Consider the following 15944-nt stretch of genomic DNA (forward strand, 5'->3'; position numbering starts at 1 on the left):
ATGGCCCACCTTTATGATCTGAGTAACCTCCTAAGGGAAGTTTTCTCTCTTTTCTTTCTTATTTTAAATTTTTTAAGAGCAACAAATGTTTTCAAGGAATGATTCACCGTGGTTTTTAGATGAGAACGCTATATTTTCAGGTCAGTCATAATTTTCAAGACCTCGTAAAACCGAAGCAATAACGACCTTTGGACCAAATTTCCTAAAACCTGGGTTTTCATGCAATTGCATGCAGTCCAAGAAAGGTTTTACAACCGTTCATAATTAATTAATAAAGCCTACTCTTTTTTGCTGTTGTAGTGATTTTTAATATCTGTGTTTACACTGTTAAACTTTTTTGACATTCGCTAATTAAAATGCCTTCAAATAATGACAGAACTAAACTTATTTCGTATTATTCAACCGTTATAGGAATAAAACAAAAGAAATGGTGTTAACATTAAAAAAAACTTAGGTTACGGATCCTAGTAGTTATTATATTTGGAATTTAATCTGGACCTAAAACAAACGGAACAATTTTTGTACATGTTTTTAAAAAAGAGGTTGAGATGGGAAGTTAGTGTCCGAGTGGATCGAGGTCACGATAGCTCAAGTGGTAGAGCAGCGGCGTATCTAGCCGAAGATCATCGGTTCGAATCCCGCTAGTGCCATTGACTTTTTTATCTCAACTAAAAAAACCTTAATTAATTGTAATATATTAATTGGTCAAGCGGCCCACGAAATTAGTGACTTTAATTTTTAAAAAAGCTTTAGATCTCTATTTTCATTATTAGTCAAATATCAACAAAAATATAAATTAAATTAGACACCAACCTAATAGTAAATAATACGATTTGGTCTATTTCACTTACATCTTATGGAGTATGTCTATGAGGAAATTCCAAAACCGCAAATAATTTCTTTGCGTTGTAAATAAAAAATCGTCCTAGGAGCCTACGAAAGATTCGACCGCCAATAATTATGATTTCTAACTTAGACAATAGACAAATCAGATATTATTTTTTTCTGTCTACTTAACAAAGGTACTGTAGGCAAAAACATTGTGTGACTTAAATGAGTAACTTTACATTTTGACACTTGTGAACAAGGTTTGCCACAAATAAAAATAAAGTATATTCACTCGACTCTAACAAAACTACTTTCCCAACATAAAAAAACGAGTTTTTTTAATATGGAGTATGAAAATTAAAATTTTATAGCGCATTATTCATAAGTAAAGTACATAGAGCAAATTTATAGTTAAATTGGTCATGCATTTTGAAATCAAATAGCATATTTAATTAATTAGCGTGAATTATAGGGATCATGGACAATTACTTCGATGAATATCGAATTCTTTGAGATTCTGTGAACTAATTGAAATTTTGGAATGTAATTTATTTGTGTGAATGGACACGCTTATACCCAATTACCCCGAGGAATATCGAGTACTCTGTAGTAGTGGGAATGCTAACCACTTTCATATTTTAATTAGTTTCAGTTCAATAGTATTATGTCTGTGTGTATATATATGTGTGTGTGTTTGATTTATCCGGTAACCCAATCGAATTGACGGTGACCTTAAGATACAGAGTGCCTAGCAGAAGGGTAAAATAAAGAAAGAGTATAAAAATCTCGTGAATCATCCTGTATTTCGATAGCGGTTAGTTATTAAATCATTGTAACAAAATTTAATCGTAACAAAATTAATTTCTGTTTTAAATTTAGATTAATTTTACCCCACTTAATGAAAAAATAACTATCTTAATAAGTTAATATGGTTGAATTATGTGTAAAGTGAAAGCAGTTGTTTGTTTTATAATCAGTTTGCTTTTATTAATTTAAGTGAATGTTTAAGGTTTCATAGTTCAAATTGCACAATAATATATTACGAATTAGAATATAAAATTTTTAATTTTGATGCGACAAAATTCGTTGATACATATAAATATCATTAAATAAGTTAGGATACGAACTTGAAAATCAATGAACATATTTTTTTTTTGACTGGGGCTTCCGACATCTAGGTTTCAAATACTACATTCATACAAATAAATACATTTATACACGTAAATACATCCATAAAATACAGTCATTCCGTTTGGTATACTCAAACTATTCTAGATAGGGGTCGATGGAGTACTTTTATAAATATTCCGCCGTCGACCATGAACACACACTCATATGCTCTCAACGTTCGAGGGGCGATGATGACGTTATATTTCACCCTCACCCCTCGCCATTCACGCTAATAAATACATGCACTCAGACAAAACATATAGACACACAACACATAAGACATACTATATACAACAAAAAACCCCAATTTCCCCTAAAAAGCGGAACAGGGGACTCTGAAACTCGCTACCGTGTTCGAGAACTCTTCTTAAGTCAGGCGGCATGCCTACACGCTCTCTGTATGGAGCCAAGGCATGACACGCCTCTATTATGTGGGACACATCGAGCAACCTTTCTCTGCATAAGGGGCACCTGCGCGGGCTTTGGCCCAAAAGCAGGTGCCCATGTGTCAACCGCGTATGGCCAATCCTCAGTCGGATGAGGACGATCCCTCGTCTCCTGCTCAGATTCTCTGAGGGCCATCTACCGATCGTGCTCTTGACTCGCAAGAGCCCCTGACGTATTTGTAATTTCGGTTTTGTAATTAATGTGGGATTTGAATAAAATTGTCCCCAATTTCATTGGATACATTTTACCCACATTTGAAGAAAATCCTTCTATGAACACCACGAAATGGCCGTTATCTTAAGATTTATTTCTATTTAAACCCAGGATTTCCATTAGGTACTGTAACCTCCATATTAGGAGACATACTATTCTGATTTCTATCTGGAGGATCTTTCCCACGACATCTTTAACGAATTAACGATCTTTAACAATTAATTTCCTAACAGTATATTTTTTAAAGAATCGACAACCGTGAGATAAATAAATATTTATAATACAATAAATCAATAATTATAACACGTAAATTATTACATCAATAAATACATAAATATATACATAAATAACTGCAAAAATAAACACACAAATAAATACGTAAATCAATAACTTTAAAATATTTCCCTGCACTGAAAGTTTAATTTATACAATAAAGATATTATTATTTTCATGCAATTTTACTTCCTTAAAAGCGTGGTATAACAGTCAAGATCGATAACAAGAGCAAGAGATAATGCCTTAGTCTTCACTCGTTCGCGTCTAGATCACGGACTGTTATCTGTTTATTCAAACGGCGGTGGAAGCCAACATTAATGAAACACTGATAGGTCGTGCGGGTTTAGCCTACACACACACACACACATAAGACATATTATATACAATAAAAACCCCAATTTCCCCTAGAAAGCGGAACAGGGGACCCAGAAACCCGCTGCAGTGCTCGAGTACCATTTTCAGATTGGATGGCATTCCTACACGCTCCATGTAGGGAGCCAAGGCATGACATGTTTCCAGTATGTGGGACACATCGAGCAACCTTTCTCTGCATAAGAGGCACCTTCGCGGGATTTGGCCCAAGAACAGGTGCCCGTGTGTCAACCGCGTATGGCCTATTCTTAATCGCGTAAGGACGATTCCTTGTTTCCGGCTCAGGTTCTCGGGGGGCCATCTACGAATCGTGCTCTTGACGCGCAAAAGCCTCTCGGACCGACCCGGCCCACTGACGCTGTCATCTTTCTTTTATCATGGTCTTTACTGCTAGCTTTGCGTCAGAGGGCCTGGTCGCGATGGTCCGGTCTGGTGGGTGGGAGGTTTGCCGCCTCGTCCGCACGTTCATTACCCTCCATATTGTTCAAATTAAAAAAAAAAGAAATAGAATATTATTCTATAATTTTTTTTATTATTTTTTTTATTGGCCTTATGATCTTGCATATTAGCCATAGTTCTTCTCGAATTCTTGTGTGTTCAAATTGGGGGTTATCGGGAAAAAAGGGCCAGAGGCGACGGTGGGAATCGAACCCACCGACCGCGGCGTGAGAGTCTCTCATGCTAACCACTCGGCTACCGCGGTCCCCCGTTCTATAATTTTAAAATCTTTAAAGGATGTTTTAGATTATGACATGTTAAAGGTAATTTATTTTTTCATTATTTTTATCATTGTCGTATGGCAAGGTAGCGTCGGGTTGTAGGAGACATTTTCGTATAATCAATTACTTTTGGTGAGAAAAACTGTTACAAAATTATTTTAAAAAAAGTCCTACATTCGGACATTTGGTTTAGTAAATAATTTTTCAGGTTTAACGTCAAACAGTAGTTTGTTTGTTTTCCATGCATTCCATTGTATGAGAATAATATCTACCAATATCAATAACAAAATTATAATACATGGTATTACACATAGGTTAATGTTACTTTGCCTAAAAATAAAACAATATTTTGTATAACCATTCGTACATGATTACATTCAAGTTTCTCCTGCAACATAATTGTACATTTAGAAATTTTCATCTCTAAATTCTTTCAAAAATTACATTTTAAAAATATTATATAACCAATGCAAATTATTGTCGTTGTTGATTGCTTTAACTTCACATTATAAATATTAAATTATTTGATGATTTGGTTGGTTATTTTTTAATTATTTGATTTTATGTCATAAAAATTCTATTGTCGATAAACTCAACTACAGCCCTCCGCACAAATCATTAATTTTTATGGGCTGGCGAATTGTAAATTATTACTAATTTTGGCAAATAAATGTTCTTAGTCTCATTATTACTATTATTATATCCTCATGTGCAACTTATTGCAGGACTTTCTAAATCGACAAGAAACTTGCATACAGCCGAAGGTCGTGGGTTCGAATCCCGCTCCTGACACTAACTTTTTCATTTCAACCAAGACATTACATAAAAAGAATAATTAATTGAAAGAAGTAATTTGGTCAATGAGACCACTAAACATAATAGGCTTACATATAAACTTTTTTCAAAATGGTAAATTTTTTTTACACCTTCTTACCATTAATGCAGCAATATATTGGTTTCACAAAAAACTGCGTATATATTAAGTATATTTTATATGTAACTTATAAATAACTAATGTTTTCTGCATTTACATAGTATTTTATTTATTTTTTTATTGCAATTATTGAAATATCTATAGCAGAGCAATACTAATTTTTGTACTTCTAGAGATAAGCATGTATTTGTGTAGTTAAAATAAAACTATTTAAGCTATCTCTATTCCGATACGAGTTTATTGTCAGAGTTTTAAATAAAAAAGAACTGGTTGACCAATCATCAGGGAGTTCTACAAAAATATTTATAATCTGGTCTGCTAGTTTTACAAATAGTAACCAAAAGGACTTACCTCCTGCCCAAAGGGATTTAATCCACTTATTCTTGTTGGCAAACCATGGCTCAATGAATCTTCTTTTGTGGCTTTTCGATATGCAACAGAAGGATTCCGGTCCAACGGGTGTCTTTTATTAACCTTTTAAGCTGGCATGTTAACCTGACTGTGATAATTCAGCCTTGTAGTGACAGACTAGGGTCATAAATTGTGACTTTATTTCTATATTTTAATTAACAAACATTATGTTAATAATTTCTTCACAGGTGGTCTATGGCAAAAAATTATTAAAACGTTAGTATAGTTGATTTTTTTTTTTTTAAATTTAAGGGGTTCAATGGGTAAATCGATTGTGTAAAGTGTTTAAATATAAACTGCGTAAAAATGAATAGGAATATTTGTAATTTATTCTTATTCTATTAATTTTAATTAAATTAACCGATATATTCTTGTTAGTTGGATAAAACAAAATAGAAAATACAAACCAAAAAAAAAATTTAATTCTTATTTTTAATAACGGAAGATTATTCATTCAAACACCTTTTTTACATATTAATCCGGTTGTATTCTCGGAAAGACATCATCTTGAACCGGAAGTTCACAATATTATTGTGAGAATGAGTCATCCAGGTCACCGGCAAGTCCGGGACTTTAGCCCGATTCCGAGATGCTGGAAGTGCCAATAGGACTGGTAGTGGATCTCAACGCATTACGACGCTTAAAGCCAGAAACACTTAACCGATGCTACGCCATGCGACGCTACCCGATGCTACCCGACGCAAATCCAAACTCCGATTTTCCATAAGGTTGCATTACCCCCGTGCACATCTACCCGATGCTACCCGACGCAAATCCAAACTCCGATTTTCCATAAGGTTGCATTACCCCCGCGCACATCTACCAGATGCTATGCCACGCTAACCTACCCGACGCTCTGCGATCCCCACTGTCCAGATTTTCGTCGGGTCGCATCGAGTACAGTCGAAGACAAAAGAACCGGACACTCATATTTTACAAACTACATGTATTATTGTCGTTATATTAATTACAACATACTTATTTTCATATAAACCAAATTAACTGTGTAACGATGAGCTAGATTATCTACCTGCTGGGAACATGAAGTCTTTTCGGAGGATCTACGGAAGAGGTCAAACACAGAGAAAACTTCCTTTCGGTTTTCGCCGAGCTTTCGACAGTTTTTATACTGTCATCTTCAGGGCTTAAATTTTAATGGGGAAATAAAAGACATGGTGTTTTGGGCACAGAAGTACATTACGTTTTTTGGGGCTCAGCATCTCATAAAAGTCTAAAAAACTAGTAAAATCTTCCTTTCTTTGTTTTCAGGTACATGCGATCACAGTGCGTTTCTTATATATATATAAACAAAAAAACAAACCCTCTTCGACGAGAGGAACAAAGGCTACGGGATAAACTCGTTTTTTCGAAGATGACAGTATAAAAACTGTCGAAAGCTCGGCGAAAACCGAAAGAAAGTTTTCTCTGTGTTTGACCTCTTCCGTAGATCCTCCGAAAAGACTTCAAATTAACTGTGATTAAAAATTAATTAGTTTTTATTTAAAAAATTAATTTTAGTGGTTTGGTAGAAAATTAATCAAAACACCGGAATACGATTTTTTGATATAATGAATTTAACTAACAATTTATTGTACTAGCTTCGGCGGTACATATACTAAAATTGGAACAATTTATTACACGGTTTTGCTCATAAAATTTAATTAACATTTTATTTCATAGGTTTGCTCGTAAAATTACACCATTTTGTAATGTCGGGTAGCATCAGAACAGGACACTCATATTTGTTGTAGTTTATTTCAAAGTAAGTACATGTAATTTTGTCGTTATATTAATTACAGTATGTTATTTTAATGTAAACCAAATTAAACGAGATCAAAAATGCAGAAGTTTTTAAAACATTGGTTTATTATAATGGTTAGGAGTAACTTTATTTAAAACAATTAAGTTTAACAAACAATTTATTAGATGGTTGTACTCATAAAATTTAACTAACAATTTATTACAAGGTTTTGCTCAAAATAGTGCATTAAGAACAAAAGATGCGTTGCGATTGTGATAGTGATTATTGTGATAAACGCTGTGGACTGTACGCGACGTGTACTTGCGTCGGATAGATGTGCACACCCCACCAAAACGTGGCAAGGCGTCGGGTAGCATCGGGTAGCGTCGCATGGCGTAGCATCGGGTAAGTGTGTTTCTGGCTTAAGGCAGGACAGAAATATTGTAATTGCTGCAAGACGGCGGAACCGGTTCCATTGTGCCCGCCAGATCCTAAAAACAATACTACATGTTTTGGCAAGGCCTTTATCAACACCAACTTGTATTTCTAGAGATAAGCTAGATTACTAGACTTGTGTAGTTAAAATAGAAATGTGTGGTGATTAGTGACCGTTAATCGATAATTATTCAGAAATCGTGACCAGACCGCATCTCACGATTTCTGAATAGTTAAAATAGAGTTATTTAAGCCCGTTGAGACAGCCTCCAGCATCAGCCCGCCATCAGCAACTCAGGAGAATATGGTGCAGTAAGCGTCTCGAAGAGAACAGCAGCGGGAATGCTGTCGTGTTTCTGTCTCTGAGTTCCACTTTCTTCTGCTATCAATATACAGCAGTTATACACTTGGTAACGAAAAAAGACCCATTTCTACATATATCTCGTTAACTTATTATTATATAACGTAAACCCTATACAGCTTGTTTTGGTAATCGAATTTCACTGCTGTGTTAAGCATTTTTCCCGGTAGCCCATCCGAGTGAAGGTTCGTTTTGTGAATTACAATATTGAACGAATGATTTTCGTCCAGTATGCTTACTCCTGCCGTTTTGGCTACTTAAATTGAAGCGTGCCGCTTTTATAAAGTTCAAAAGTTCACGCAAAACCTTGCAAAATGGTGTTAAATTATTATTATCGTATTTCTCAATAAGATGTTGTTTCCTTGTTGCCATTTTTCAATAGTTGTCCGTTCTTTTTAACAGAAGTAGATTATTTCAAATATATTTTTATATGAAAGACGAAATAAAAATAAAGACCGAAATTTCCGGAAATTTGCAATTAGCTCATTTGTTTATAATGGACTTGACTGAAATGTTTTGTGCCATGTTTACTCAATGGGGCTTGACTTTACGAAAGCGCGAAAAATAACCTAAGTCGATTAGGCAACTTTTTCCCAGAGTTACAGTCAAAAGCTCTCGTGCACAAGGATTAACCTTGAGGCATAAGTGCCCTTCCTTCCGGAGGCTGTAAAGCTTGCCAATTTAGACCCGACGCCATTCTTGTCACCCCTTATATTCACGGGTAAAATGAAAGGAAAAATGAACAAAAAAGTTTAGCAAATTACAAGATCAAACATACTTTTTCTGAGGGAAAAATACAATAACTATTTTACTGATAGGCTCTTTTCTTATCCTTAAAGTGTCTGAATCGATCCTCAATCGTTTTACGGCATATTGCCAAAAATGAATATCCTTTATATAATATGGTAAGAATTAGTCCTCGAGTTAAGACGTTAGTAGTCCAGGATAGAAGCGAAAAGTTCAACAAAGGACGATAGCACTGATTGATGACTGATTACCCGCTATACACTCCGAATTCTTATATCTAGAAAGCAGAAGCCAGAAGAATAAAAAAGAGCGATGTCCTTCTTAAGTGCCAAAGTCTATGCACTCTGGGGTTCTTGTTTCTGGGTGAGAAAAAACACTGAAAGTTACAGGCAAAGCTTTAAGATCTGATAAAATGTCTTAAACTTACAAAAACAGTACTAAAAAGTTTTAGATAATAATGGAAATTGTACAATGCACTAATATTGGTCGTGGTATGCAAGGTCGTAAAGTGGCAGACTCCTTTAACTTAAAACTTTAACGAGATCAGAATTTTAGCTTTATTGAGAGTTTTATTTTAGCAGTTACAATTTTAATAAGTTAACGGCAAATTTTATAATCTATTATGCTTAACGACGGCATATAATTTTTTAATAATCACAATGACCAATTTTGTCTAAATATAAAGTGGATTAATCAGTGTATATTATGGTATGTGGATTTGAATACCCATTCTTAGCGTAGCACGATTCCAAAAGTTGCAATTATGCTACATTTTCTGAGCAATCTGGTTCATAAATTAACATTACATTCGAAAAGGACATATTTAATTTAAAGAAATTCCGTTTTGTCAAGAACGATTTAGTGTTATTTTATTTCTTTGATTTTTTTGTCCGTCATCATAGAAGTAAATACAAATTTAATGAACTATCAAATGCCTACTCATTTGCCCTATTTTATATCTTGTTGTATGTTAAATGTTAAATAAATCATTTCACTATTTATTTAATCAATTTTTGCCAGTGCCAATCACTAAATAACAAAATTGAATCTTTCAAATAGATTTTCGTATTGGCATCTGTAAAAAATCAATTTCTCATTGAGTTATATGATAGGTAAGCAATCTATCTTAATTTCTGACAATTTTTCTTAGAGGTTGGAGAGGTTTTCACAATACACTACCAGTTTTACATATATGTTGCACTAAAGGATAAAATAAATGGGTTATTCTTTATTATAACCTCATGTTGACCAAGATTTGGTGGTGCATGAAGTAGGTTTTCCGCAGTGGAGCTTCTTCAGCTTATACTTGGAATATCCCTGCACCAATTTAACTTAAGAAGATAATGAAATGCGGACCTTCACCTCACCCCAACAAGCTGTAATAATAAACCTTTTTTCAGATAATATTCAGAAAACCAGGCATTAAAACTGTTTATGGAAAAATGTTTAAATTAGCTCACCAGAAGATGAGATATTGAAATAGCCCGTTCAAACATGAAACCGAGGGTTTATCCTTTTGATAATGCAAGTACGCGAGATGGACGATGAGAGGAAAAAGGAATTTTTCAAGAGTTCATTAAATTGAAAGGGGCCGGGTAGAGAGGTGGTTTAATTTACGTTGGTCGGGATGATTTGATGAAAGCTGCTGACTTTCAGGAATTACACGGACACAGCGAATGCGTAAAGGCTGATCTACTGCTTGAAATTACAATGCATTCCTTACCACATGAGGGAGTTGAGCTACGGGAATTTACTAGTCGAGAATTGAAAGCGAATTTGCCATATTGAATTTATCACCATTTATTGTTTATATTTATATTCATCTTGGATTCTTGATAAAATATTTAAGAGATTAAAAAGTGATTTGTTGTAAATCATCTGTTAGTAAGTAGAAATATTTTCTAGTGATCTATGTAACCATAAGTATCAAAGCTTGCCATAGATAAGTTGCCATATCGGCTTTGGGTCCGTTATGCCAAGGTTGGGCAGCTACAGTCCTAGTGCACTCTAATTATCTATTGCAAGCTACCGCTAGTACTGCAAGCTAGTTTATCCGCCAACTGAAATTACAGAATTATCTAGTCCTAGGGAACCAAACTCTAGTTCTCCTGCAGCTTTCTCATTTTCTTAGTATTCTTCGGTAAGCGATCGGAAATCATCCTAGTTCTTAAATGGAGTATAAATATTTCCAGTTATGTATAAGTCTATATAGCTTTCATTTTATTTATTGTTTTATTTTACCTCCAGAGTTACTTTCAGGTTGATTGGGTTTTTCGGCAAGTCTCAACTTGCCGCTTCCTGTGTTGGTACCTGTTAACGTAAATTAATTAAAAGACATTCAGTCTTGATTAAAGGCCATTTAATAACCATTTCTGCAGTGCACCCTTTCAGGGCATTTTATACTTATAATTATTAGGCCTCAAATAAACTGTAAATTTTATCTCTGGATTTTGTGGCATTTCACTCTTAACTATTAATCACTCTCTTTAAATATTCCTCCAATGTGTTAAGAAAGCTGTATCCGGAAATAAATGTGGCGCAAACCGGAAATCTGTAATTCGACATCGCATGAAAGCTGTTTGGACGAGGTGTTGGGGCAGAAATCGGCAAATTGTAAGTGCATATCTGTTCAGTCAGCTCCGCCTTTCTAGTTACCGAGATCTACACAACCCTGTACTCTGCTTAATTTTTAGGTTTTACCTTGACTAATTTCGGGGGTCGAACGTGACAGTTATACTCATTCACTGTTATACATCGATAACTTTCGCTTAATTTTTAGGTTTTACCTTGACTAATTTCGGGGGTCGAACATGACAGTTATACTGAATTATTCACTGTTATACATCGATAACTTTCCCATTGCATTTTTTTATTACTAAATTGATAATAGTACAGTTTATAAAAAAGTTTATAAAAAATACCCATAAAAATTGGCGTTAATAATAAGGTTTTGAATATTTTCCTTTTACGTCTCAAATCAGAACAATGAAATTACCTAAGGTTACAAGTTTACATAACTCCAAAAGAGAATACCCGACCAATTTTAAGTTCAATTATAATATGTAATATGAGAGGGAAATTAATTTACGAATAAACCGAATAAAGTTTCTCATGATAATGTAGGTAAAATAAACAAGCCATGAAGATACTAAACATTTCTGATATATTATTTTTTTAACCTCTGTATGAACAAAATATTAATCAATTAATCAATAATTAATCAATTCTGATCCTTATAAAACAAATAAATTAAATCATTGCTTAGAAAAATAATAATTTGAAAATTGTACGCCATGTTAGAGACGTAAATATTTCTAGGCTAATTTACATTGTGATTCGAGGCACATTTTAATGTCAATAAATTCGACATTAGGGACACTCATTATACAACGGGGTGTAATTTAATTTGGGAATGCCATTTTCTTTGACGATGAACGTGTTTAAATGCGCGCATAATTTAGGGGCGCAAATTGCTTTCAAAAATAAACTCATCGTTGGGAGGGGAGGAATTATCCAATGCGATAACAATAATTGTTAAACTTCGAAAGATTAACTTGTGATTTTTTCCCGATAATTTTTTTTTAGCGAACTGTTGATAAAAATTAATTATTGTTGAAGATAAACTTGTCCTATTTAAATGAAATTATGGTCTAACACGTTCATCGGCAATGACGGGAAAGTGGACGACACTTGGCGTTGGGCGTTGGTTTTCTATAAACCATAGTTGATCTGATTTTTCTGAATTCAATCAGATTTTTACGCTTTTAACGCCGGGTTGATTTTATTGCGCAGTTTACCACGTGACCATTAATCAACAGACTAAAGTCTTTAAAATATGAGTTCTAAATATATACCATCGAATGATAAATCAACAGATTGTTGTAAAAAACATAGGATTTCTAATGACAAACCTATATTTTAATAATGTAAATTTCTGTTTGTTAAATTAACTAGAAAAAAGTAAAACAAAAAAATCATTTTTTCAAGTTCGAAAGAAAATTCACCCAACATTGGAAAATCATTTAGTTATAAAAAAATTGTTAAATTTTATTCTATCACTAAATGCTTTTTCTGTGTTTTGATGAATTTTGTTTCAAAACCTCGGAATTAAATATTTTTTAATTAAAACTCATGTCTGCTCTCGTTTTTATGTGGTTACCATCAAAATAAGTATGTTGTAATTAATATAACGATAAAAATACATGTAGTTTGAAAAAAAAAACAACGAAATGCGGGTATCGGGCTGTTTTGTTTTTAAACGTATAAGTGTGTGCAAATTTGTATTTTTTTCTACGGCCAGCACTTCCCGAGGACATCATCCTGGCAATCAATGGGAGAGATTAGGGGCGAGAAGACTATCATGGTTTAAAGCGAATGGCGGGTTCTCAGGATCGAAATGTACAAAGATCGTTTTGACAGTAGAGTTGGGATGGTTCGAGAGCTCAATGTGGAACTTTCGGATAAGGGATCGGTTTACCTTAGAGAAAGGAAGGCTGAGCTCATTGTGGATACGGAGGTTCATGAGGTTCAAGATTCAAACTCTGATAATTTGTTTGACTTTGACTTAAAGAATGAAATGCGGTGGATAAAGTATGGCTAAGAAGAACCTACCCTTTTTATGTTCTAAGCAATAATGTCTTGCTCAAAAAAATGATGATAGGTGATTTGATGTTCAAAACAGAAAATTTGAATAAAAAACTTTCCTTCGATTAGACAAGTTTATTTCCATTTTTTCAGCCTTAACCGTCATTGTACGGTAATCTGCTTAATTTCTTAGAAGTTTTCTATAGTGGAGAGAAAAGGAAAAAGTAAAGAATAATCAAAGGCATGAATAATATTGAAATAAAACGTCGGCAATAATGAATATGAAAAAATCAAGGGATAAGGAATACTGTCATTAAAGGGTCAACAATTTGTACAAAAAATAAATTACATAAAATACGACCGGTGTAGCTCTAAGAAAAATCCGAGAGGAAAAGAATTCCCGCTATACATTGAAGCTGACTGAGTCAGTATAACGAGAAAGAATATAACAAAGGGCGGTAATTGTGCGAAGAAGATTAAAACCAAGCAACACAAGATAAGAATACATTATAATCGAAAGTATTCGTTATTCGGCACGACTGTATGGACGGGGATGGGAACGTAGGATCAAACCACTAAAATTCTTGGAATCTTCGTTTAAACATACATAATTCGAATGGCTCTACTAGGGGTTCAACACAAACATGAGATTCATACCATAATCTGCTTTGTAACAAATGGACGAGCTTTCGCGAGCTTCCTTTTACCAAAAAATACAATTCAATTAAAACATTTTATTGAAATGTTGTCAGTACTTACCTTCTTGTCTTCAACTGTCCTATTAAATAATTAATTTCCTCCTATTTATACCATTTGTCTAATTATCTATCTAATTATTAGTTATTTTCAAAGGAAAATGTAGGTTATTAGTTTGCTTTTTTAACGATTATACGTTTCAATCATCGGATATATTCATCATCAGTTACCTTTCACTAACAAAATTCTACGGTATTTGATTTGATCACTACAAACATCCTAGTAAATATTCCAAACAGAGATTTTCCTCAATCTCAGTCCTTAAAACATCCTACTTTCCAAACCAATTGAAATTATTTATCATAAAACCCTTTCCAAAACTTACAAAACACTCCCTGAATCATATCGCTCCGTCGGTTTGGAACTATTGTTTACTATTTTAGCAATATCCTTGAAAAACCTCCTATATGCGATCCTTAAAAGCTTCAGTGTCTGTACATCCATAATTTTGTTATCAAGTGATGCAATTGCACCATTCAACAGTGCCACACCGGGTTCGAATCCAGCGGCCCTCGGCACACTTAAAAATGGGCTTTTTTTTCAAAAACAACGGCATCCCGACGTGCACACTCTGAGAAAGGGTTTCTGACTTCATGAATATGTTATTACAACTAATTATATTATACAAGTCTAATCAGGATATATTGGGAAGAGAGGGATCGGGATGCCCGCTGCCGGGCTGGGGCGCTTTGGGGTTCTGGAGGTTTCTTATCCTGAGCCCATTACTCAGCTCCTCGAAAAATATACATATATGGCCAATCAGCTCAGTACTGAAAAAAAACGGCACCCCGAGGGTTGATCATCATATCGTCATCCCTCGAGCGGTAGCATTTTTGCTTGGATGCTTTCCCAGATTTGACACAAGCCTTAGATCAAGTGTATCACTCGGGCTTACTCTGGAAACTCTTTGCCTTCCTTGACTTTAACTAATATTTCATTTTCAAATCTTTTCCGATAGATTCACCAATACAACTTTGTTCTTCTCACACCTACCAACGTCAGCTATTTGGATGCTATGGAACCCCAAATCCGACTTACTCAACAAAAGAAACCCCTCATTTACACATCATTTTTGAACCAATCTAAACAAAATTGAACTATAGGTTCAACCAAGCCTAAGGTAAATATTGCACTTTAAAAGGAAGAATAATATACAAAATTCGTGTGAACTGCCATTGGGTCCATCTTCAATCGCGGGTTTACTGAACTATTCGAAATTTTCTCAGCATTGCTCCGTCTTCAGTGAGGTGAATTAATACCCAATGCCGGTTCACAATGAGGTCACCGCTCACAGACCAACACCCTGCATCAAATATAAAATATGATTAAACATTCCCTTATTAAATAAAATACTAACTTGTCTATTACCCTGGGATTACAAATTATGTTTTATTTTCCATATTCCATTTGTTTTATGTGCTATAATAGAAATAATACTTAATGAAGTTATTTTTTTATATCCACTATTACACAGGATTACGTCTGGGATCAAAGAGTGAAGAAAGGTAAAAATAAAGAAAAATATTTTTTTTTAAATTCCAATCAGAATACATTTCCATGAGTTCTTTCAGTGCCAATTTTTCATATTATATAATCACTGTTATTATGTATTCTGTGAAATATGAATCAATAATAAATTGATTAATTGATTTGATTTGTAAGGTAAAATTTCGTATTCTATCGTCACCAATCGGACCAATGCGATTTTCCGAGTTGCTAACGAGATACTTTGAATAAATGTTTTGAACACAAATATCAAACAAAACAATCGGTCGTGGTCGTTTATTACATTTCGATTTATTGTTAGGGCGAACAAATTTTAACTTTCGGTAAATAATTTTTGTTTTACTGCATTCATTCTTTGATCCCTCAAGAACATACTTGCATCCCCTAAAATTTAGACGCTTCCTACACACTCGTTATTACTTGATTTCGGTATTATTTTCGAGT

The sequence above is a fragment of the Cimex lectularius genome, unplaced genomic scaffold (genome assembly GCF_000648675.2).
Source record: "Cimex lectularius strain Harlan isolate CLEC.00 unplaced genomic scaffold, Clec_2.1 scaffold214, whole genome shotgun sequence".
In the NCBI taxonomy this organism is placed as follows: domain Eukaryota; kingdom Metazoa; phylum Arthropoda; class Insecta; order Hemiptera; family Cimicidae; genus Cimex; species Cimex lectularius.